The sequence below is a fragment of the Erythrolamprus reginae genome, chromosome 5 (assembly GCF_031021105.1).
Source record: "Erythrolamprus reginae isolate rEryReg1 chromosome 5, rEryReg1.hap1, whole genome shotgun sequence".
In the NCBI taxonomy this organism is placed as follows: Eukaryota; Metazoa; Chordata; class Lepidosauria; order Squamata; family Dipsadidae; genus Erythrolamprus; species Erythrolamprus reginae.
Genome location: NC_091954.1, coordinates 101,781,490 through 101,808,605, shown reverse-complemented (window position 1 = coordinate 101,808,605; position 27,116 = coordinate 101,781,490). Strand labels below are relative to the sequence as shown.

General features: G+C 41.0%; 1 protein-coding gene across 1 annotated transcript in view; it reads left to right on the top strand.

The window, feature by feature from the left end:
• The first annotated feature begins 9,811 nt into the window (after nt 1–9,811).
• The window catches only part of PLD1 (phospholipase D1), a 195,441-nt gene continuing 178,136 nt past the window's right edge, over nt 9,812–27,116 (top strand). The window contains exon 1 of the mRNA XM_070753638.1: nt 9,812–9,915. The gene's annotated coding sequence lies outside the window, so the exon portion shown is untranslated. The remainder of the gene's footprint in view (nt 9,916–27,116) is intronic.

Genomic DNA, 27,116 nt, shown 5'->3' with positions numbered 1-27,116 from the left:
ATACAACAAATTCCATGTTTTATAATGTTCTGAATCTCCTTTTTCTTTCAATTCTATTGTCAATTTATCTAGTTCTATGCAATCCAAATTTTTTAAATTATAATTATGTTTTAATTATATGTTTTTAATTATAACGTTTTCTGTTTCCTTGTTTCCAGTATTGTGCCAAGATGATTCTTACAGTTGTGAGAATGTGTAATATTATATAACAGCATTGTTTTTCTATGTTTTTTTTCTTTTTATTGGATTTGTATGCCGCCCGTCTCTGCACACTCGGGGCGGCTAACAGCAATAATAAAAACAGCATGTAACAATCCAATACTAAAACAACTAAAAAACCCTTATTATAAAAACCAAACATACATACAAACATACCATGCATAAAATTGTAAAGGCCTAGGGGGAAAGAATATCTCAGTTCCCCCATACCTGGTGGCAGAGGTGGGTTTTAAGAAGCTTACGAAAGGCAAGGTGGGTGGGGGCAATTCTAATCTCTGGGGGGAGTTGGTTCCAGAGGGCCGGGGCCACCACAGAGAAGGCTCTTCCCCTGCGTCCCACCAAATGACATTGTTTAGTTGACGGGACTCTGTGGGACCTAACTGGTTGCTGGGATTTGTGCAGTTTTGATGTAGTATCCTGAGGAGGAATGTTTCTGGTTTCTTCCTAATTTTTTGCTTAGTTATTTCTTCTAATTTTTATTTTGTACCATAGTTTTTGTATCCCCAAGCAGGTCCACCACATATGATAATAGGTCCCATTTTTCTAGCCACATTTCCAACATTTTGGAGTCACATTAGGGTACATTTTGGCCAAATTCAGCTCACATTGGTTATACAATATATTGAGACTTTCTGATTAGACTGATAAATCCTGTTTTATATACAGGTTCTTTTTTCATATACTCCAAGCCAGCTAGAATGCATATAGGACTTAGTTATAGAATCTGCTGTTACAAAATAGGATACTAATCAAAATCTTGCTCAAACCTTACTAGGGAGGGACGGGTGATATACAGGGCATAGCTCCTGTTCCTCTTATCTTCCCATCTTGAAGAGGAAGAGCTGTAGAAATATTCACTGGAACTCAGACAGAAACCTCAAAATGTTGACAAAACCAATGTGGTCAAAAACGTAACTTTATCAAGGTTTCTCAAAATTTTACTTCATGCCTGTAGATATTGTTGCTCTTCAGTAGAGATTTTAAGATAAATGCGAGAAAGTAAAAATCAGAAAGGACAGAATTAACAGTTTGAGGACAACAGGAATACATTCACTACACATGGTCCCACAATTTGATGAAAGAATGCAAAGAGGAGCAACAAAGATGATTAGGGGACTGAAGGCTAAAACATATGGAGAACGGTTGCCGAGACTGGGTATGTCTAGTTTAATGAAAAGAAGGACCAGGGGAGACATGATAGCAGTGTTCCAATATCTCAGAGGTTGCCACAAAGAAGAAGGAGTCAACCCATTCTCCAAAGCACCTGAGGGTAGAACAAGAAGCAATGGGTGGAAACTAAACAAGGAGAGAAGCAACTTAGAACTAAGGAGAAAATTTTCTTACAGCTAGAACAATTAACCAGTGGAACAGCTTGCCTCCAGAAGTTGTGAATGCTCCAACACTGGAAGTTTTTAAGAAGATGTTGGATAACGATTTGTTTGAAGTGGTGTAGGTTTTCCTGCCTAAGCAGGGGGTTGGACTAGAAGACCTCCAAGGTCCCTTTCAAATCTGTTATTCTATTCTATTTATCAAATGCCTGATTTAGACTTTAGCTGATATTAAAAGGGAATTAGAGAACATAGAAGAATGTTTCTTTCAGTAGTCATGAAGGCTGAAACTAGACTTGAAACTATTGAGCCATGGTGGCACAGTGGTTAGAGTACAGTACTGCAAGCTGTTTCTGCTGACTGCTGGCTGTAGTTCACTAGTTCAAATCTTACCAGGCTCAAGGTTGACTCAGCCTTCTATCCTTCCGGGGTGCGTAAAATGTGGACCCAGATTGTTGGGGGCAATATGCTGACACTGTAAACCGCTGAGAGAGGGCTGTAAAGCGGTATATAAGTCTATATAAGTCCAGAAGAACATCAGCTGCTAGAGGAAACCAGGAGAGTCACCTGTTTACTCCAGATTTTGCAGGTAGACTTTCTAAAAGCATCTTAGTGGTTGCTGCAAATAACACAGAATTCTCTGCAAATAACACAGAACTGAACCAGCTGAGGTTTTTTAACAGGGTTAGTAATTGGAAGGTTGTATCTGCTTAGAAAACGTTGAAGTTGGAAATGCTCTCTATTCTATGCTTTGCTATGCTTCCTTGTGGTTTTATTCTCATTTTACTTTTTATTCCAATGATTTTTAGTGATGTGACTGCATTCATGTGTTGGCCGGTACATGAATTAATATAAGAAATAACTTATTGTATATTTGTATAACAAATATGCACAAATTAAAGTATTCTTTTTTTTACAGTATAAATTATGGGAGCCTGTGTGGTGTAGTCATTAAACTATTAGACTAAAACCTGGGAGACAATGCGTTCTAATCCTACCTTAGCCTAGACGCTATCTGGGTGACTTCATGGCAGTCACCCTCTCTCAGACCAAGGAATCAGACAGTGGGAAACCACTTCTGAAAATCTTGTGAAGAAATTTGGGCATTCCCCAGATGTTAAGAATGACTCAAAGGCATGTACATGCACAAATGCACGCAGGCAGGCACTCACACAGAGGAATGTTCAATCTAGTCTTTGGTGCACTTCCCAATGTGTTAAAGTGTAACTCCCAGAAATCCCAGATGCCTTTATTAAAACTTCATAAGGAACAATGATGGGTACAGCCAGGTAGGCAGAACCGGTAGAAAAAGTTTGGTCAGGTATGCAGAATTGGTAGAAAAAAGAGATAGCACTAGAATATTATAAAGAACTATATAGTAAAGATAACATTAAAGAAGAAGATATACTAATATATTTGGAAACCTATAAGTAAAGAAGATAAAGAAATGTTAAACAAAGAAATAACTAAAGAAGAACTAAAAAAAATAATCATGAAACAAAACAATAATAAAACACCAGGTCCAGACGGGTTCCCAATTGAATACTACAAAGTATCACTACATATAATAGAAAGTTATTATTAGAAATACAGTATATAATAATATGTTAAAAACTGGTGTATGTCCACAATCATGGCAAGAAGCCAATATAACATTGATACATAAAGAAGAAACAGATGCAAAATACATTAAAAAAATTTTTTTTGTTTTTTTTCTCTTCTGGGCTTTGGTTTCATCTGACCATATGACATTCTCCCAATACTCTTCTGGATCATCCAAATGCTCTCTAGCAAACTTAAGACGGGCCCAGACATGTACTGGATTAAGCAGGGGGACACGTCTGGATTAAGCATTAAAATAATGCACGTGGGGAAAAGGAATCCTCAATCTGAGTATTGTATTGGCAGTTCTGTGTTAGCAAAAACTTCAGAAGAGAAGGATTTAAGGGTAGTGATTTCTGACAGTCTCAAAATGGGTGAACAGAATGTCAAGCGGTAGGGAAAGCAAGTAGGATGCTTGGCTGCATAGCTAGAGGTATAACAAGCAGGAAGAGGGAGATTATGATCCCGCTATATAGAGTGCTGGTGAGACCACATTTGGAATACTGTGTTCAGTTCTGGAGACCCCATCTACAAAACATATTGACAAAATTGAACGGGTCCAAAGACGGGCTACAAGAGTGGTGGAAGGTCTTAAGCATAAAACGTATCAGGAAAGACTTAATGAACTCAATCTGTATAGTCTGGAGGACAGAAGGAAAAGAGGGGACATGATCGAAACATTTAAATATGTTAAAGGGTTAAATAAGGTCCAGGAGGGAAGTGTTTTTAATAGGAAAGTGAGCACAAGAACAAGGGGACACAATCTGAAGTTAGTTGGGGGAAAGATCAAAAGCAACATGAGAAAATATTATTTTACTGAAAGAGTAGTAGATCCTTGGAACAAACTTCCAGCAGACGTGGTAGATAAATCCACAGTAACTGAATTTAAACATGCCTGGGATAAACATATATCCATACTAAGATAAAATACAGAAAATAGTATAAGGGCAGACTAGATGGACCATGAGGTCTTTTTCTGCCGTCAGACTTCTATGTTTCTATGTTAAGCAGAGGGACACGTCTACAGAATCTTGAGTCCCTGGCGGCGTAGTGTGTTACTGATGGTAGCCTTTGTTACATTGGTCCCAGCTCTCTGCAGGTCATTTACTAGGTTCCCCCGTGCGGGTCTGGGATTTTTGCTCACCGTTTTTGTGATCATTTCGACCCCACAGGATGAGATCTTGCATGTAGTACCAGATCAAGGGAGATTATCAGTGGTCTTGTATGTCTTCCATTTTCTAATTATTGCTCCCAGAGTTGATTTCTTCACACCAAGCTGCTTGCCTATTGCAGATTCAGTCTTCCCAGCCTGGTGCAGGGCTACAATTTTGTTTCTGGTGTCCTTCGACAGCTCTTTGGTCTTCACCATAGTGGAGTTTGGAGTGTGACGGTTTGAGGTTCTGGACAGGTGTCCTTTATACTGATAAGAAATTCAAACAGCTGCCATTACTACAGGTAATGAGTGGAGGACAGAGGAACCTCTTAAAGAAGTTACAGGTCTGTGAGAGCCAGAAATCTTGCTTGTTTGTATGTCACCAAATACTTATTTTCCACCATAATTTGCAAAGAAATTCATTAAAAATCAGACAATGTGATTTTCTGGATGTGTTTTCTCATGTTGTCTCTCATGGTTGAGGCCTCTCTCATCTTTTTAAGTGGGAGAACTTGCACAATTGATCTCTGACTAAATACTTTCCCCCCCACCCCACTGTATAACATGCTTTCAGACTGTTAGGTGGTCAGAAGCTGAGGTGAGTGATGGGAACTCACCATACCACCATACTACCAAACAGTGCTAGGACTCGAACTGTTGGAGCAAAGATCATCCCCAGTATCATTAAGCCACTGAGCAGCCATGCCCATCATTGAATTGTATGTAAACAGCATATACAAATGTGGATGATAGAGATGCTTTCAGTTCCCTGCTCTTCAGTCTATTGAAGAGGTCTGTATGTATGTCCTTTTGACTCTTCAACCATATTTATTGTGGGAAGAATAAAGCAGATGCTTCCCAGATTTCCTCTGTGTTATGGTTAGCTCTGGCCCAGCTCCTGCCCCAAGGACTGTGGATGTGGGGGAGACATCCACATGCTGCAGGCCTGTTTTGCCCCCCCCCCCCGGTGGAATCTGCTGATGAAGGCTCCTCTGACCAAGAAGACATGAGTGACAGGGAGGAGGAGAGTGTGGCAGACAGCTCAGAAAGAGATCAATTATCTAGCTCCTCCTTGGATTCAGAACAAAAGTTAATGATACAGCCACGCATGAGGAGAGCGATGCATAGGCAACAACAACTGAGAGATTATTATCAAAGAAAATGAGGCCACCTGTGGTTGGGTGGGGCTGTGGTAATTAGTGAGGCTGCTATAAAGAGCAGCCTGTGGGTTTGGCCATTGTGGAGGATTATCTGATCATTGTGTTTCGTGACTGTTTTACTGACTTTGAATTTTTGTGTGCTGATTTTTCCCTGCTTTGAACCTAAACCAGAGCAAAGTGTGTGTCACTTTGTGAAAGAAGAAGGACTGTGAATTGCCTCACAGCTGCAAGCTAAGTATCTCAGAACTGATAAGGGACTTGTACAAATTACCAGTTTGTTTGGAGACGAGTGCTCTTTGCTATACCAAAAGAGGGCTTGGTTTAAGTGAATTTTCATTACAAAGAACATTGTTTTGAATTTTCAAACGTGTGTGTGTCTGAAATTGTATCTGTGCATTTTTGGGAGGATTCTACCAGAGAGCTCGACAGAACACTCTGTAATTTTTCTGCCCCAATACATAGCAGACGTAGGAAATATAGGAAAATTCTGTACTTTTGGTATCTTTTTCCTACTTTTATTTCTGCAGACCAACCGATCAGGGTTTTGCCATCTTAATATGGATCTTGAGTGGATGCTCTTGTTTTTATGACCTATTGTTCTCCAGAGGCATTTTAATCTCACTTCTGCATTTCAAGGATGGATGCTTTGTGTCATTTCCAAGGTGAGCGAATCTTCAGGGTTGACAGACTAAAACCTCAATCTGGTCATTTTGAATAGCAAAATATAGACGCAGTGGAAAATCTTGGTTACTGTAGAAAAATACCATGTATTTCTTCCATATTAAACAAGGAAGACAGGTAGTCCTTGGCTTATGACTGTCATTGAGCCCAATATTTATGTTGCTAAGTGGAACATTTATTAAGTAAGTTTTGCCCTATTTTATGACTTTTCACCGAATCCAGCATTCTGTGTCACGCAGTGGCCCACCAATTGTACATGGGGATCTTGAGCAGAAAGAGAAGGTAGAATTCTCCTTTTCCCTTGACCCCCAACAAATGGTACCCAAGGGAATCCTTCCTGCCTCAACCAACATAGTGGCAGCACATGGACATCCATTTCAATGCACATGCAAAACATGCACATCCGACACAATGCGAACTGGTAGCGAAGGTACCATATATTTTGGAGTATAAGATGCACCTTTTTCCTCCCTAAAAGAGGCTGATAATTTGGGTGCGTCTTATACTCTGAATGTAGCTTTTTCCCCCCCAGCCCTAATTAGCTGCTGATAATGTTCCCAGCTCTTACCGGCTTGCAAGCTCTTTCATTGTTTCTCTCTGTGAAGAAAGCCCTAAGTCTTTGCCAGGTTTTTTCATTGCTCTAACTTGCTCCGAATGATTCTTTCCAGCCCTAACCAGGTGCTAAAAATGTTCCCAGTTCTTACCTGCTTGCAAGCTCTTTCACTATTACTCTCTGCAAAGATTGTTTTCCAAACCCTGTCTTTGTAGGTTTTTTTCATTGCTTTACTTGCTCCAAATGTTTCTTTCCAACCCTAACCAGGTGCTAACAATCTTCCCAGTTTGCAAGCTCTTTTATTGTTACTCTCTGGGAAGAATAATGTTTTCCAAGCCCAAAGTCTTTGCAGAGTTTTTTCCATTGCTCTACTTGCTCCGATTGGTCCTTTCCAGCTGTTAATGATGTTCCCAGCTCTTTCATTGTTACTCTCTCTGAATAGGTTTTTTTAGGTCAAACCAGGGGATAAAATCATGTGCTGAAGCTGACCAGGCTAAGGACAATAGCCAGAAGAATATCTGGTAAGCAGATTCTTTTCCCTATTTTCCTCCCCCAAAACTAAGGTACATCTTATACTCTGAAAAATACGGTAAGTAGAACTCGCCCCTGCTTTCAGTCCTGTGTAGAACAGGTCCATCTTCTCTGCCTGCTTTAGCAGCCCAGAGGAAAAGCTATAAAAAACATTAGCTTCCCCTTAAATATGAAACTTTCTGAGATTAAAAACTGCTGAAGGGGACAGTCAAGAAACATTTCCTGGTTTTAGCTGCTGATGGTAAGATCATGACTTAGCTTCAGTCTCTGCAGAACTGGTTCAGTTGGTTGTGTTCAATATGTTTATAGGCCTAAGTCTCTAAATTGCCTATATAGGTCCTTCAGCTGCTGTGGCCTAGAGGTGGGGCTCTTGCCTCATAATCAGAAGGTTTTGAGTTCAATCCTAGATAGTGGCAGATATCGGGTCTCCTGCTTGGGTAGGGGGTTGGACTAGATGACCTCCCAACTCTGTTAATCTGTTAAAGTAAGCCTACACTCTTGAGCTTGCATCTCCTTCAAGCACTATTATTTTGACAGCCCCCCCTTCCCTGCTGAAGAGGGAATTTGTAAATTGTGATTAAGGTCATTCCAACCACCTCTCTATTCCAGGAGAGTTGTTTATGTTATCTAGAGCTGCAGCCGTTCAAAGTTACAGGGGCACTTAAAAAAGTGACTTATAGCCATTTTTCACTCTTAAGCAGTTTACAGAGAGAGAGCATATTGCCCCCAACCATCTGGGTCCTCATTTTAACGACCTTGGAAGGATGGAAGGCTGAGTCAACCTTGAGCCTACTGAGATTCTATCTGTCAAACTGCTGGCAGCCGGTGATCAGCTTGCAATACTGCACTCTAACCACTGCACCACCAAGGCTCTGCAGGTCAATATGTGGGTTTCGGTTGACTTCATGTATTATTTGAACACCACCCATATTGTCACTTATCAAATAAACTAGAATTAAGTATACCATGACCTATGCAAGTACACAGTACTGGTTGCCAGATGGCATCTTAAAGTTACACCCAATTATTAAATAAACATCTGTGTTGTAACAACTGCGTTCTCTGGAATTGCTTTCTCACTACTTACATCCCTTTCTTCTAAAGCTCTAGGTTGCAACTGGCCACCATTCTGATCTTCTAAGAATCCTTGTTGGGCCCAAAAATATTTTGGGAACCAAAGAGGCTGTTTCCATTTCATGTTTATACCAATACCCGCTATCTTGTATATGTTTTGACTTATTTGTTTGTTTAATGGTTTCTTTGGTGACCGTTCAAAGTTACAACAGCACTGAAAAATATGACTTATGACCATTTTTCACCGTTGCAACCATCTCTACGATCATGTGCTCAAAATTCAATGCTTGGCAATTGGTTCATATTTATGACCGTTGCAGTGTCCCAACATCATGTGACCCCCCTTTTGTGACCTTCTGAACAGCAATGTCAATAGAAAGCCTGACTTCACTTTAACAACCGGGTTACTAACTTATCAACTGTGGTGATTCTACTGTGCCATCAACTATGGAAAAAAAGATCATAAAATGGTGGTCTTTGTTTAGTCTTGAAAAATCAATAATTTTTTTTAAAAAAATAGTATTAGAATAGAATAGAATTTTATTGGCTAACTGTGATGGGACACACAAGGAATTTGTCTTTGGTGCATATGCTTTGGTACATAAAAGAAAAAGATACATTTGCCAAGAATAATGTATGTATGTATGTATGTATGTATGTATGTATGTATGTATGTATGTATGTATGTATGTATTTATTTATTTAATTTGTATGCCGCCCCTCTCCGTAGACTCTGGGCGGCTCACAACAGTAATAGAAAAAACAATGTACAATACAAATCTAATAATTAAAACTAATTAAAAATAATGTGGTACAACACTTAATGATTGTCATAGGGGTCAAATGAAGAAACAATCAATATTAATAAAAATCTTAGGATACAAGCAACAAGTTACAGTCATACAGTCCTAAGTGGGAGGAAAAGGATGATAGGAATGATGAGAAAAAATAGTAGAAGAGAAGTGCAGATTTATTAAAAAATCTGACAGTGTTGACGGAATTATTTCTTTAGCAGAGTGATGTCATTCGGAGAAAAACTGTTCTTGTGTCTAGCTGTCTTGGTGTGCAGTGCTCTGCAGCGACGTTTTGAGGGTACAAATTAAAGCAGTTTATGTCCACCATGTGAGGGGTCAGTAAATAGTATTATATCTTCATACCTACATGACCAGTGTTTCCCAACCTTGGCAACTTGAAGATATCTGGATTTCAACTCCCAGAATTCCCCAGCCAGCGTGCGCTGGCTGGGGTATTCTGGGAGTTGAAGTCCAAATATATTCAAGTTGCCAAGGTTGGGAAACACTGTACTAGACTAAACAAATAAATACAATAAAAATAAATAACTAAAAAGCAGGATCGCTGGGGAGTGCTGCAATCTTCGGGGCGTCGTCCCGGGAGCTCCCAGGAGGAAGCCCACGCAGGGGAGCCGTCTAGAGGTCCGACCTCTCCGGCTTCCACCGCCGCCCGTGAGAATCCGTCCACGCCTTCCCGGCTGGACCTCCTCCCCTCCCTCGCGGGGAGTTTTGCAGAAGGAACTCTCCGCCGGATGGCATCGCTGCGGCTTCTCTCCAAAAGGGTGCCAGACACGCTCCGCTCGCCGCCGCCCTTCACATCCAGGTAATCTTGGCGTCTTTTGGGGGGAGCAGTCGAAAGCACGTCTGTAGCGCGTGCGCCGGTGATGCAGGTGATGCGCAACGTGGGGACACAGTACACGTAACAGGAGTCGCGTGAAACTTTCCTGGGGAGACATTTCCCTCCTCCCTTCCTTTCTCTTTTCCTTCTGCCCCAAAATACAGTACATCCTTCTGGGGGTATACAGTATCTCCTTAAATGGCACACATCGAATGGTAAACATTGCCTTCTAGAGCAGTGTTTCCCAACTTTGGCAACTTGAAGATATTTGGACTTCAACTCCCAGAGTTCCCCAGCCAGCACATGTTGGCTGGGGACTTCTGGGAGTTGAAGTCCAGATATCTTCAAGTTGCCAAGGTTGGGAGACACTGTTCTAGAGCCTTATAATTTGGACCGGTGTCTCGATTTTTTTTCGCTGTGCTGCCTCTTAAAATTTTTGGACCATCTTCAAGATGTTCAAAATTCACCTTCCCGCTGTGCTCAAAAAAACCCCGTGACCGTCGAAAAGCAGAACCATTAAAATTACACGCGTTCCCCTTACTGCCACCGCGGTCATACCAGGAAGTTTTTTTTTCCCCTTGCAGTTTTGTTATACTGTACTGTACTGTACCGCCTGCAAATCTGCACAGAATTCAAAAATGCAGAGACAGCTTTTTCAGTTTTATTAAAGGCTCTCCCATCCATATAGTTTACCTTGGTGTGTTGAGCTTCATTTGATCACCGGATTAGACCCTGATCTAGGTTTGCACGATTCATTAAACCCTCAACTGAGCAAATAGAATGGATGTACATAACTCTCTTAAGTCTTTAAAATCCTAGCCAAGATTAAAATAAAGGAAGCTTAATACATTGTATGAATACATGCACACACACATGCGCGAGCATACACACACACACTCTCACACACACATATTAAGGCTTTATTTTTTCTTTTGTGTACACTAAGAGCATATGCACCAAGTCAAATTCCTTGTGTGTCCAATCATATTTGGCCAATAAAGAATTCTATTCTACTCTACTCTGCTCCGCTCCGCTCCGCCCTGCCCCGCCCCGCCCCACTCCTACTCTACTCTACTCTACTCTACTCTACTCTACTCTACTCTACCCTACCCTACCCTACCCTACCCTACCCTACTCTACTCTACTCTACTCCACTCCACTCCACTCTACTCCTACTCTACTCCACTCCACCCCACCCTACTCCTACTCCTACTCCTACTCTACTACACTCCACTCCACCCCACCCTACTCCTACTCCTCTACTCCACTCCACCCCACCCTACTCCTACTCCTACTCTACTCCACCCCACCCCACTCTACTCTACCCTACCCTACTCTACTCTTCTCTACTCACATGCAATGTCACACTTAATATGCCCTGAAGATATCTGAGTGCAGCCTTAAACCTTTTGAGAACAGAACTGGGATCAGGGGTCCTTTTGAAATTCTCTACCAAATTTGTAAAGTAGAGAATTTTTTTTTGGGGGGGAGGACTTCCAAGGATAAATTCTTCAAGAGTTTCTTAAGGACAGAAATCACCCTTTTTTAACAACATTAACGATTCTACTGGAAAGGAATAAGGTCTTGATGTCTTCCCTGGGGTTTATTAAAAATTTGGGGAAGAAAATTTTGGATAAAGGTAGAGATAATTCTCGTTTCGCTGCTGCAGTTGGGACTGCCAACTTGGTCATTAAATGAAGGAGTCCATAAATGAAAAAGTTGCTGTGCTTATGATCTTACTTCAGCTTTCCTTTGCTTTACAGACCTGGGGTAGTTGTAAATGTGAGAATTGCTTTTTGATCACCGTTGTAACTATAAACAGTCACTAAACAAGGCAGTCATAAAACGAGCAAGGCATCTTCCATCAAGTTTGAATGAAAATTGTTAGAGAAAACAAAGTACAGAATAATTTGTTTCCTGGTGTTATTTGAGACTCTGTTGCGTGTCCATAAAATGATGGAAGGGATTTTATAGAGCAGTGTTTCCCAACCTTGGCAACTTGAAGATATCTGGACTTCAACTCCCAGAATTCCCCAGCCAGCATTTGCTGGCTGGGGAATTCTGGGAGTTGAAGTCCAAATATCTTCAAGTTGCCAAGGTTGGGAAACACTGTTATAGAGGAATGTATAGTGTAAACGGAAGCCTGAGGCTTATTTGATCGTGAAAATATTATGGCACCTCTGTGATGATTACTCAAAAGGAACAAGTATATCACAGCACTACAGAATATTAGTTATGTGCAAAATAATCCATTGCACCACCATTTGTTGTTTAATTGTAATTGGCTGGTTATCATAGCACTCCAAGCCAAAACCTTCTTCCTTTGCGAGGGAATTGGATGGTTTTACAATGTGGTACCTCAATAAATAAAATAATAAATAAAACCAAACAATCATAGAGTACAGTGGTACCTCCACCTACAAACGCCTCAACTTACAAACTTTTCTAGATAAGAACCGGGTATTCCTCCCAGGAGATTCCTAGCGAAGTCTTCTCCTTTCCTTTTCTGGAAAGGAGATTTTTTGCCTCTTCTCAAGAACCATTTTCCACTTACAAATCCAAGCCTCCGAAACTGTAACAGGAAAAGGCAGAGAGAAGCCTCCATGGGGCCTCTTTAGAAATCTCCTGGGAGGAAACAGGGCTGGAAAAAGCAGGGAGAAGCCTCTGTGAGGCCTCTCTAGGAATCTCCTGGGAGGAAACAGGGCCTCCACCCTCCCTGAGGTTTCCCCAATCACACACATTATTTGCTTTTACATTGATTCCTCTGGGAAAAAAATGCTGCTTCTTACAAACTTTTTTTACTTGAGAACCTGGTCACGGAAGTAATTAAGTTCATAAGTAGAGGTACCACTATACTTTGTGATCTGCAAATTCAGTCATAGGAAACTGTTATATTTTCTCAATGTTGATTAGATCAGCCTTCTACAATCTAAATGTTCTGGATTGCAGATCCCCAATCCCCATACACTTCAGTCACAATGGAGGTGATGAAGATAGTGGCCCATCTTATTGCCAAATTGGAAACATTGCCACATTGACCACTGGTAAATCCCAAGAGATTTGATGTGATTTTCTGGATTAATACACGATTTGTCACTCACACTTTTGTTGAATCACATAGTAGAGTAATTGAGGTTCAATTGTAATGATTTTAGGGATACATCCATGCCAGTTTCTTGGCAATGCTACATTCTGGATTTTTTTTGTTCAATGTCCAAGTGTAAATTACAATCCTGGTATTTACTGGTAGTCTCTTTATCAATGCCAATAGATACAAATTGAGTTCAGATAAAGGAGGATGGTGCCTCCTTAGGCGATGTATTGTTTATTAGAGTCTTTCTAAGCTTGATATGAATTCTGCAAAGGTAGTTAATGTGGGTGTTTTATTAATAATTTAAAAGAGGACTTGGTCAGGCAAGGAGTTATAAAATGTGAATCCTTATAGAGCAAGAGTCCCCAACCTTTTGAACCTCAGGGACCCCCAAGGTCATAATTTTAAATCCCATGGACTCTAATTCACAATTTTAAGTTCCACAGATAATTAATATGATTTTTTTTTAAAAAAAAAAGATAAATACATTTGTAAAATAATCAGAGAGCTTACATTTTATTAATATGAAATGCACCTGTATAATATAACAAAATGATAAATGCTTATTGAATTTTAATGTTTAATTGTTGAATTCATGGACTCCAGGCCTGTCGGCAAGGCTAGGCCTTAGTGGCCTTACGAAAAGTCAATAGGGTGGGAGCAGTACCGACCTCGGGGGGGAGTTGATTCCATAGAACCGGAGTGGCTACAGAGAAGGCCCTCCTTCTCTGACACTTATTAATGAACGTTGCAGTAACCTGGGGCCATGTGATCTTCTTTTGTGATCTCCTGACAAGCAAAGTCAATGAGGAAGCCAGATTCCCTTCACACCTGCAACACTAACTTAATAATAATAATAATAATAATAATAATAATAATAATAATAATACCACTGTAGATGGTAGTTCTAGTCCACTGGAACTTGTGCCAGAACTACCATCTATCAGTGGCAAAGAACTGGTGGGATCATAAGACTGAAAAAGTGGTCGAAAATGAGCAAGCAAAACTACTGTGGGACTCCTGACTTCAGACTGACCGAATTCTGAAGCATAACACACCAGACATTGTGATCGTGGACAAAAAGAAAATATGGATCATCGACATCGCAATCCCAGGAGGCAGCAGAATTGAGGAGAAGCAGCTAGAGAAATTAGTGAAATACGAAGATCTAAAAATCGAGCTGCAACGACTCTGGCATAAGCCAGTGAAAGTGGTCCCAGTGGTACTTGGCACGCTGGGCGCAGTGCCAAAGGATCTCAGCGGACATTTGAAAACCATCGGAATTGACAAAATCTCCATCTGTCAATTGCAAAAGGCCGCTTTACTGGGATCGGCAAACATAATTCGCCGCTACATCACGCAGTCCTAGGTGCTTGGGAAGCGCCCGACTGGTGATGAAATACGAAATCCAGCATAGTGATCTCATTTGCTCTGTTGTATTGACATAATAATAATAATAATAATAATAATAATAATAATAATAATAATAATAATTTATTAGATTTGTATGCCGCCCCTCTCCGAAGACTCAGGGCGGCTCACAACATAGCAATAATATAATACATTACATATCTAATAATAAAATTTAAAAGTCAATTAAAAAACATTAATATAAAATAACCAGTGTCATAAAATCACCAACTACACAATCATACACATTCAACCCAGTTAATCATACAACAGAGGTCAGAAAACAACTGCAGTAATTCACTTAACGACACTGGCAAGAAAAGTCATAAAATGGGCTAAACTCACTGAACAGTTGGACTTGGCCAATTGTGGTTGGAAGTTGAGGACTACCTGTAATATAGAGCATGCCACGGATTGACAGCGTTCTTTATGTGGGTGAAATGTTCTTGACAGGAACAATTTTTATCAAACGAGGACTTCTTAGTTTTTTTATTTTATTTTATTGACTTTGCAACATTGTGCAAATATGCAGTCCTCTGTAAATTTCGGGCACACCCTATGATTAGAATGGTGGCTAGTGGGAGTAAACCACTGACTTTTCCAATGCACACATATGATCTTGCAGTTAGATATTACATGTGTTGCTTAAGCATCATATATAATGTGAAAGAACAAAACAACCTTATTTTTCTACCGTCTCCAGAGGCCTTGCTGGTTTGCTTTTGATTATACTGTGCTTCACAGGTAGTTGTTAATTTCCACAAAATGTACATAATATACAATTTCTTGGGAGTTTTGTGTCTGAATTTAAACCCCTGGCCAGTGCTTTGGAAATCAATTTTGTATGTTGGGCAAAAAAGTTTATTTTCCTTCTTTCAGGTCACACTTGGCCAATAAAATTCTATTCTATTCTATTCATACGTTTCAGAGCCAACAAGGGCTCTGAACATTAAAGCTTTTATTTTTTAGATAGGGCACAAAAATGTATCAGTTGTTAATAAATTAAAAAAAAATTCTGCAAATCCATTTAGGCTTGACTGTGGCTTCTTGTCATTTCTCACTTTACTCATAATTAGAAATTTTATAATAAAGTAATTGACATTTACCAGGCCATCCACACAACCCAAGGGTTTAAGGTATAGGTAAAATAAAGGATGTGAGATTTACAACGACAGATGAATTAACTCGGAAGTTAATTTGTTTATTTGATAAAGTTAATATTTACTTACATTTTTATTTTGCTCTGTTCCAAGAGCTGCTGTATCAAATAGAGCCTCGGTGGTGGAGAAATGTAAGCTACGTCTGCTGATCACCAGCTGCCAGCAGTTTGGCAGATCGAATCTCAGTAGGCTCAAGGTTGACTCAGCCTTCCATCCATCCAAGGTTGGTAAAGTGAGGACCCAGATTGTTATGGCCAATATCCCTACTCTCTGTAAACCGCTTAGAGAGGGCCGTAAAGCACTGTGAAATGGTATATAAGTCTAAATGCTAAATGCTGAAATATTTTTTAAATGATAGAGAAAAAGCCACAAAGAGACCTGAGTTTTATTTCCATAGATGATTAGTAGTGTTGGGCGAACCAAACTTGAAAAGTTCGGGTTCGTGCCGAACTTTGCAGTGTTTGGCATGCCGAACCCGAACCCAAACTTTTTAAAAACTTCGGCTTCGGCGTTCGGCCCGCCGCCTGAGCAAAGCAAAGCTGCAAGCAAAAGGAGGTGGGGAATCCCACAATGGGATTCCGGGGGCGGGGCTTTGACATCATGGAGACTCTTTCCTGGCCAGCCGAAACGGGGAGGAAGGAGTCTCTGTGACGTCAAAGCCCCGACCCCGGAATCCTATCGTGGGATTCCCCACATCCTTTTGCTTGCAGCTCCGCTGCGGCATCCTTTTCCGTAAAAATAAAAGGAAGCAAAAGGAGATGAGGAATTCCCCACCTCCTTGTTTATTTTTACGGAAAAGGACACCGCAGCAGCGCTGCTGCTGTTCGAGTTCAGGTTTGCCGAACTCACCTGAACTTCACGGCAAAGTTCGGACGAACTCACCAAACCAGAACTTTGTTGGGTTCGCCCAACACTAATGATTAGATCTGTGGTCCAATTGTGGAGGTTGACTTAAGGCCTATAGCAAAATAAATCATTGTACACAGATTCAGGGATTCCCGGCCTATGGACCACCATTGGGCCATGGCCTTCAGGCCACTGAACTACGCGGTGGCCTGCTAGAGCACATGCGTGCAGCCGTACACCTCCCACCACTCATGCTACCTTTGCTTGAGTGCTGTGCAGCCATTACTGGCTTCATAGGTGCCACATAGCTGCTACCATCACTGCAGGCGCTGTGCATGTGCTACCGTCACTGTGGATGCTATTGTTGTTGGTATGTGTGCTTGTGGCCCCATTTGCACATATGTATGCATGCATCAAGATGACTTTCTGGGCAGACAACCTCAAAAGATTGGGGAACTCTAGATTAGATCAGTGTTTTCCAACCTTGGCAACTTGAAGATATTTGGACTTCAACTCCCAGAATTCCCCAGCCAGCGACTGCTGGCTGGGGAATTCTGGGAGTTGAAGTCCAAATATCTTCAAGTTGCCAAGGTTGGGAAACACTGGATTAGATGACAGGTTCCTCTCTTAAGAAGGTAATAGTACAATCAATAAATCTATACTGCATTGCTCTCTACATGGGACTGCCTTTGAAAAGCATTCGGAAACTACAAATTATGCAGTCACTGGGTTGGCCAGACATTCACACGTTTCTCCAACACTCCGTGGTCTGCATTGGTTGCCAATTAGTTTCCGGACCCAATTCAAAGTGTTGGTTATGACCTATGAAGCTCTACATGACATGGGACCAGAATACCTCCGAGACCGCCTTCTGCCGCATGAATCCCAGCGACTGGTTAGGTTCCACAGAGTCGGCCTCCTTCAGGTTCCGTCAACTAGACAATGTCGTTTGGCAGGACCTAGGGGAAGAGCCTTCTCGGTGGGGGGCCCGGGCCTCTGGAATCAGCTCCCTCCGAAGATTCGTACTGCCCCCATCCTCCTTGCCTTCCGTAACAGTCTGAAGACTCACTTATGCTGCTAGTATTGGAGCCATTAGATTCTTGCCCCGTGGCCAATGAATGTGTTGAGAGAATGTAGAGTGAATGGAATGGTTGTTTTTTTTAAATGGTTTTTTGGGGGTTTTCTAGATTTTTAATTAGTTAATTGAATTACATTATGTATTGTATATTTTATATGTTGTGAGCTGCCCCGAGTCTTCGGAGAGGGGCGACATAGAAATCCAATCAGAAAGAAAGAAAGAAAGAAAGAGAAAGAAAGAAAGAAAGAAAGAAAAGGAAAGAAAGAGAAAGAAAGAAAGAGAAAGAAAGAGAGAGAGAGAAAGAAAGAAAGAGAAAGAAAGAGAAAGAAAGAAAAAAAAAGAAAAAAAGAAAATAGGTGGCACATAAATGAAATGAATAAAAGAGAGACACAGAGGGAAGAAAAAGAAAAGAATGCAAGAGTAGACTGGGGAAGAGTGTGTAGTTATTCCACAATTAATAATGCAAAGAATACAGTTTTGAAAACTGTAGCTTAATTTGAATCTGGATATGAAGTGGGACTAATCTCAGGCCGTATTTTAAAAATTTATTATGACATTGTTATGCCGTCATAGAGAAACCGAGCAGCATCTCTATGACTTTTCAGCTCCACATCACAAACTCATGTGTAAGAAAGAACAAGTCCTCTAGATGGCAGACAATACCAAGGATGAGTAAATACATTCTTTTTCATTCTCATGAAAATTCACCCACTTTTCCCTAGTCCCTGCATAATATTCCCCAAGGAATGCTATTTATGGATTTAGGAGATCAGCATTCTTATGAACAGTCTAAAGTAATTTTCATATGTTTTGTTCTGCTTATGATATGTGACACAATTTGCACCTTGACCCTCTGAATAGCAGTAAGTTGAAGAAACCAAGGTCAGAACATAAGGTTTGAGTCCACATTGTTTCTTCACATTGTTTCATAGGGAATAGAATAGAATAGAATAAAGTAGAGTAGAACAGAATAGAACAGAACAGAACAGAATAGAATTTTATTGGCCAAGTGTGACTGGACACACAGTGAATTTGTCTCGGTGTATATACTCTCAGTGTACATAAAACAAAAGATAAATTCATCAAGAATCACAAGGTACAATACCTAATAATAGTCCGGTACAAATAAGCAATAAAATCGTATTTGGAACCAATCAATATAAATTGTAAGGATGCAATGTTTGTGCAAGTAAGGCCTCAAGCCGAACTTTGGGCACAATTCAAAGTGTTGGTTATGACCTATAAAGCTGTTCATGGCATCGGACCAGAATATCTCCGAGACCGCCTTCTGCTGCACGAATCCCAGCGACCAATTAGGTCCCACAGAGTCGGTCTTCTCCGGGTCCCGTCAACTAAACAATGTCGGTTGGCGGGCCCCAGGGGAAAAGCCTTCTCTGTGGCGGCCCCGACTCTCTGGAACCAGCTCCCCCCAGAGATTAGAACTGCCCGTACCCTCCTTGCCTTTCGTAAACTTCTCAAAACCCACCTTTGTCGTCAGGCATGGGGGAATTGAAACATCTCCCACGAGCCTATATAATTTATGTATGGTATGTTTGTAGGTATGTCTGCTTAAAAATGGGGTTTTTAAACTATTTTAAATTTAAAATTGTATATTATTAGATTTGTTATGAATTGTTTTATTGTGTTGTGAACCGCCCTGAGTCCACGGAAAGGGGGGGGCATACAAATCTAATAAATAAATAAGCCTCTGTGATGCTTGTGCGAGGAGGGCAGTGTGTGCACGCACATGTGTAAGCACCAGCTGGCCACTCATGCAGCCCAGTTGTGAATAGGCTGCGGACCGTAGTGGGCTGTGGCCCTGTGATGAGCTGCTGAAATTTTTACTGCCATGCTGTGGGCGTGGCTTGATGGTCATGTGACTGGGTAGGAGTAGCTTGCCGGCCATATGACCAGGTGGGAGTGCTTGACAATCATGTGACTAGGGTGGCTTAAAGGTCATGTGACCGGGTGGGAGTGGCTTGCCAACCAAGATAAGTTTTTTAAATAGGTGCTTGGACTCTTTTTCAGTTGATTAAGTCACATTATTTGAATAGCCACAAAAAGGACAAATGTTAGACAGCATTATTTGTTGAGGAGCACAGTAACATTTTAAGGTTTTGTACTGAACCCACATGATAACAGATTGGGCAAGTAGCTCAATTTTCTTTAATTGCTATAAAAGTTCAGTTTTAGATAATGATTAAAACGATTGGAGCATTTATGGGTAAAAACATACTATTTAATTATTTCCCATTTTAAAAGTAGGATCATGCTAAGGTACTACAAAAGGAAGGACAATTAAAAAAAACTATTAAGTATTCAATAAATAGTGCATAAATTTACTAACCCCCCGGCATCCGTCCCCCCACCCGTGGGGGCAGCAGTCCATCACTGGTTGTGACCCACAGGTTGGGAATCCCCAAATTAGAAAGTAGCTTCATCCCCTTCTGCAATTTTACATGTGAAACCCAAGCCAAAAAGCTGTAAGCCACGTTTAAAAGCTAGCGCAACATTCTCTCATGCAGTAAAAATGGAAAAGAAGTGATAATGCTTATAATAAGCAGTAGTGCATCTCTTTCTAGTAAAGGAAACCAGGGTGAATGAGTTGATCAGCTCAATGCGCTGTTGATGGACAGTATCGAGGCAAGGGTTTCCCCCCTCCCCCCCTTCTTAGTAAAAAGTAGTCTCCTTCCAGCCAAGCTTGACTCTTGCTGATCATTGACTCCTTGGAAATCCATGTAATTTTAAGGGCAGGTGCCCAGCCGATAAGGATTCGACAGAAAATAGACAAACCTCCAGGCTCCTGCATTATCAGTAAAGAGACCGGCCACCTGGGCAGTTCAAGCGGAAGCTGTTAAAAATAAATTATGCAAAGCTCTCCCCTGCTGGCCCAGAAGGAAACTTGTTTTCTGATGGAAAATAATTTGGTTCCTGAAATTCTTGTACTCTGTATCTCTTCCTGGTTCTTATTAAGAAAACCATGCTGTTCATGCCTTGGATTTCTGTTTGAATCAGCTGTTTTGCAACCCATGTATGGTTCTTGGTAATTGATATGGAAGCTGTTGTTTTTCCCCCCTCTTCTTTTTAACATTTTTTAAATTTTATTTATTTGTTTATTTGTTTATTTGTTTATTTGTCTATTTGTTTATTTGTTTATTTGTTTATTTGTTTATTTGTTTATTTGTTATTTACTTACTTACTTACTTACTTACTTACTTACTTACTTACTTACTTACTTACTTACTTACTTACTGTTGTGGTTCAGCCTGAGGCTGCTCAGGGGCCGGCTGTGTCTCTGCTGGCTCCATGCCCGGAGGAGGATGACAGCGAAGAGGAGGGGGGCTGAACAGTCGGATGGGGGAGAGGAAAGTCAGGAATGGGATGAAGGAGAACAGCATGAGAGCCCGGGGGGGGGCCTCTCCCCAGCCAGTAGCTTGGAGTCATTAGGTGATGACGCACAAGCCGTCATTGACATGTGACAGAGACGGTCAGATCAGAGAAAGGAGCAATTAAAGAAGTATTATCAGCACTGAATTAGGAACAGCTGGGCTTGGGTGTGGTCCTCCTTAGCAGGGTTTAAAAGGCAGGCAAGCCCTTGAAGCCATGTGGAGTGTTATCAGTTTGGAGTTGCGTTATCATGTCTTGTTTCTCGGCGTCTCTGTTCCTGGCTTGTGGCCCAGCAGCTTTGGAAGACCCGTGGGAGGTGTAGGTCTGTTATCTACAGCCTCGGCTTGGCAGCAAGAATTCTGTATTGCTGCATGGACTTTTGCCTTCGTGAATATATCTGAAGATACAGCATTTTCCTGTTTGTAAGGACATTTTCTGTTACCTGTGTTTTTCTTGAATTTTATAAAAATGCCTTTGCCTTTTACCAGTGTGTCTGGCTTCGCTTTTTGGGTTGGTATTGGCTTCTGGAGTGACCCAGACAGAACACTTACTTACTTACTTACTTACTTACTTACTTACTTACTTACTTACTTACTTACTTACTTACTTACTTACTTATTAAATTTTGTCCAATACATAGTGAGGGTTTTAGTGGGTATATATCTATATACACATAGTAAAATATATGATGGTTATAGACGAGATACTCATTAAAATATATCTAAGAAATAATAGAAAAGAAGGTATAGGAATAGAAATATCAATGAAAGAATAGAAGAAGAGATGTAGGAATAAAAGAAAGGTATAGGAGATATAGGAGAGCAATAGGACAGGGGACGGAAGGCACTCTAGTGCACTTGTACTCGCCCCTTACTGACCTCTTAGGAATCTGGATAGGTTAACCGTAGATAATCCAAGGGTAAAGTGTTGGGGGTTTGGGGATGACACTATGGAGTCCGGTAATGAGTTCCACGCTTCGACAACTCGGTTACTGAAGTCATATTTTTTACAGTCAAGTTTGGAGCGGTTAATATTAAGTTTAAATATGTTGTGCGCTCTTGTGTTGTTGTGGTTGAAGCTGAAGTAGTCGCAGCGAACAGGAATTTGGGCAAACTCTGGTGGAGTGGAATGAAGAGTGGAGGATGGGGTAGGTGGTGGGTTGGAGTACTGGTGTGTTACGGTCCATGGGGCTGTGAAGAGTCGGTCATGACTTAACAAAATCCAGCCTATAAATTTGCTTGTTTTCACCTGTCCAAGATATAATATAATCAAACTCTTCTTAGGGTTTTTTATTTTTTTTAAATGGAGCCAAAAATAAACCAGTTGCTTCTTTTTCTGATTTTTTTAAAATTAAGCCAGATATAGAATGGGTGAAGTGCAAATTGTTACCTTCTGGGTTAAATTGAGAGGATAGCAATAGCAATAGCACTTAGATATATACTGTATACTGTTTCATAGCCCCCTCTAAGCAGTTTACAGAGTCAACATATTGCCCCCAATAATCTGGGTCCTGACCTCGGGAGGATGGAAGGATGGATCAACCATGACCGGATCAGGATCGAACTCCAGACTGTAGCCAGAGTTAGCCTGCAATATTACTTTCTAACCACTATGTCACCACAGCTCTTAATTTCTGTCTGCTGTAAACAAGAGCATAAAAAGGGGATTTGTAGAAAATAGTGAGGGAGAAACCAATGGCTCCCTGTGAAGATCACTGATGTTAAGCTCATATTGACTAAAAACACAGATGACACTAGATTTGCGGATAAATATTTTACCATGACATACAGATAGTCCTACAGCTTACAACTGTAACCAAGCCCCAAAATTCTGTTGATGAGCAAGACATTTGTTAAGCCACCCAAGTCTGCAGAGAGGGGCGGCATACAAATCTAATAAATTATTTATTATTATTATTATTATTATTATTATTATTATTATTATTATTATTGTTATTATTATTATTATGTGAACTTTGCCCCATTTTACAACCTTTCTTGTTCCAGTCGTTAATCACTGCAGTGAATCACTGCAGTTGTTAAGCTAATGACACGGTTGTTAAGTGAATCTGGCTTTCCCATGGACTTTGCTGCTCAATAAGGTCACAAAAGGGTGATCTTGGGTGACTACAACCCTCATATATATGAATCAGTCACCAAGGACCAAGAGTTTTGATCCTGTGACCAAGGGATGCTTCAAAGGTCATATGAAAAATGGCCATAACTCACTTTTTTTCAGTGCCATTTCAACCTTGAATGACCACTAAATGCCTTTTCCGGCCCTGTATCCTCCCAGGAGATTCCTAGATAGGCCCCACAGAGGCTACTCCCTGCCTTTTCCAGCCCTGTATCCTCCCAGGAGATTCCTAGAGAGGCCCCACAGAGGCTTATCCCTGCCTTTTCCGGCCCTGTTTCCTCCCAGGAGATTCCTAGAGAGGCCCCACAGAGGCTACTCCCTGCCTTTTCCGGCCCTGTATCCTCCCAGGAGATTCCTAGAGAGGCCCCACAGAGGCTTCTCCCTGCCTTTTCTGGCCCTGTTTCCTCCCAGGAGATTCCTAGAGAGGCCCCCAGAGGCTTCTCCCTGCCTTTTCCGGCCCTGTATCCTCCCAGGAGATTCCTAGAGAGGCCCCACAGAGGCTTCTCCCTGCCTTTTCCGGCCCTGTTTCCTCCCAGGAGATTCCTAGAGAGGCCCCACAGAGGCTTCTCCCTGCCTTTTCCGGCCCTGTTTCCTCCCAGGAGATTCCTATAGAGGTCCCACAGAGGCTTCTGCCTGCCTTTTCCGGCCCTGTATCCTCCCAGGAGAATCCTAGAGAGGCCCCACAGAGACTTCTCCCTGCCTTTTCCGGCCCTGTTTCCTTCCAGGAGATTCCTAGAGAGGCCCCATGGAGGCTTCTCCCTGCCTTTTCCGGTTACAGTTTCAGAGGCTCTGGTTTGTAAGTGGAAAACGGTGCTTGAGAAGAGGCAAAAAACCCTTGAACACCTGGTTCTTATCTAGAAAAGTTTGTAAGTAGAGGTGTCCTTAGGCAGAGGTACCACTGTATATCAAAAATGGAATTTTTTAGACAGTAGAAACCAGACAGTGCATTGCACAATCAGAGCCTTTTACTATCTATCAAGCACGAACGTATCTGCATCATACTTTGTAATGGGATGACCAACTGAAAGCCCATAAAATTGTTCTGTCAGGCTCTGAAACAATCAGGACATGCCAGAAAACCTGAAACATTAAAGCAGTTTGACGTGGAAGGATGGGCCAGAATTCCCCCAGGGTAGTGGAAGTGTCTGATTGCCAATTTGCAGGAAATGTAATACTTAGTTGCAGTGATTGGAGCCAAAGGTCATCATCACCATAATCTCTTGCAGGGTAGAGTCTGGGCAAGTTAATGGAGCTAGAGTGTTTTAATGGCCGGATGCCCTTCCAGTTGCTAATGTGGACATTTGTTCAGAAGATAGTCTCAGTATGTCCAGGGAGAGAAATATCTGCCTCTACCTAGGACCGAACTCACAGCCTCCTGATTGTGGGGCGAGAGCTCTACCTCTAGGCCACCGCACCACTTCCATTGCAGTCAAAGGCGATGCAGCCAGTTACTGAATTTAAGGGGGAGAGAACATTTTCACTCTGCCCATCCCATGGCAGAAGACTATCTAGGTTAGATTTATGTACCATGCGGACCAGTAGTGGATTGGTCCTGGTTTGACCCAGTTCTGTGAACTGGTAGCACTGGCAGGAGGGTCCACCCACCCACCCTGGACTCACAGAAGCAGAAGCATTGTACGTGCAGGTGTGTGCGTGTACTGGGTTCTAGACCCACTACTGATGCGGATCTATAGAAAACTGTTGACGTTTGATGGCAAATCCATTCAACACTTATAAAATCCAGAAAGGGATTAATATTTTTTTCCACACATAACCACTTATTAAATATTTTATGTCTCAGGGGATGTGTCTATTGGCCTCTCTGCTATATCTCCATCTGGTCTGTCCTGCAGAACAACCACAGATCGTTCTTGCTTAATGACCAGTTACTTAACAATCGTTCAGAGTTATTATTATTATTATTATTATTATTATTATTATTATTATTATTATTATTATTTATTTATTAGATTTGTATGCCGCCCCTCTCTGTAGACTTGGGGCAGCTCACAGCAATGATAAAAACAATATACAATGACAAATCTAATAGTTAGAATCTAAAATAACAATAATACATTTTAAAAAGTCTAAAAAAACAAGAAACCCCAATATATAAAAAACATACATACAGTCATATCATACACACAAAAAAACTACATAGGCAGGGGGAGATGTTTCAGTTCCCCCACACTTGACGACAGAGGTGGGTTTTAAGGAGTTTACGAAAGGCAAGGAGGGTGGGGGCAGTTCTAATCTCTGGAGGGAGCTGACTCCAGAGGGTCGGAGCCGCCACAGAGAAGGCTTTTCATTTATTCATTCATTCATTCATTCATTCATTTATTTATTCGATTTTTATGCCGCACTTCTCCTTAGACTCAGGGCGGCTTACAACTTGTTAGCAATAGTAGGTCAGCAGTTCAAATCTCATCACTGGCTCAAGGTTGACTCAGCCTTCTATCCTTCCGAGGTGGGTAAAATGAGGACCCGGATTGTGGGGGCAATATGCTGGCTCTGTTAAAAAGTGCTATTGCTAACATGTTGTAGGCCACCCTGAGTCTAAGGAGAAGGGCAGCATAAAAAATTGATTGATTGATTGATTGAATGAATGAATGAATGAATGAATGAATGAATGAATGAATGAATGAATGAATGAATGAATGAATGAATAAATAAATAAATAAATAAATAAATGACACAGACAATTGGTAAGAAGACTTGGTAATTGGATATTCTTTGGACTGTTATTCTGTCTATTACATGTATGACCTGGACTGTTTATTGAATTATGCTATATCTTCTAAATAAACTTTAATTTGTTGGCCACTGCTGTTGTCCAGGTTGTTTTTCAAGTTCCCAGTCCAATTTACAAACCTGATATTACCTAATAGTTTCCCATTGAAGTCCTAACCAAATCAAACCCTGTTTAGATAAGGCTGCTGTTTCCTTTGTTTGAATAGTATGCTTGGCTAGGGATCGGCTTGTTCGTGTAAATGCCCTACTTTGATAATTGTGGATTTGTGGCATGAGCTTTGAACTGTGCGTTGTATGTGCATACATTCTTAAGTATGTGGTGATGATTACAGCCCCAACACTGTTGCTGTTCTTTATTATTGTTGTGCTGAATGTTGAACCAGAAGATTGCCAAGGCAATAAAAGCTTTCTCCTGACACCCAAAGGGAGTTGATAAATTAGGAGTGACATAGGAGAAACAGACCATTAATAAATCTCTCAGCTTGCTATCCATCCTTTGCTTTGCTGATGTTTTTAAATGCATGACTCGCTATAGACTTTGTCTAGACTGGGCTTTTTCCACCTGCATACTTATTTGAAAGTTAGCTCCCTAAAACACCATTGCAGAGATATTTAACCGAATTTAGAAGCAGCACATTCACAAACGGGTTGGGAGATAGCAAGGACAATGTATGCAGAAGCCCTGCTTTTAATATGATTTACTTATTGTGTGTGATTAGAAGTTTCAGATTAAAAAGCATGGTCACCGTTGGTGACATTGCTCCTTTATGATATCCTTCTGAATTACCTGTGAAGGTTAGAAGTTGGAGGTTCTTATTTCAAAATCGTCATAGGCTTTCTTAAAATGGATCGTTTTATTTAGTGTTGATTATCTTGAGTATATTAAATGTTAATGTATCTTTTTTTTAATGTACACTGAGAGTAAATGCACCAAAGACAAATTCCTGTGGCCAAGCACACTTGGCCAATATTCTATTCTATTCTATTCTATTCTATTCTATTCCATTCCATTCCATTCCATTCCACTCCACTCCACTCCACTCCACTCCACTCCACTCCACTCTTTTTTTTGTACACTGAGAGCAAATGCACCAAAGACAAATTCAATGTGTGTCCAAGCACACTTGGCCAATATTCTATTCTATTCTATTCTATTCCATTCCATTCCATTCCACTCCACTCCACTCCATTAAATTGCATTCTATTCTGAAATAGTATTATGGTTGCTCCATATGAAGTGCCCTACCTCCTCCATTATGACACCAGTGCAGCCCTTTGCAACCTGTAGCATACTAGCAAGGCCTAGTCATTACTCAACATCAGCCCA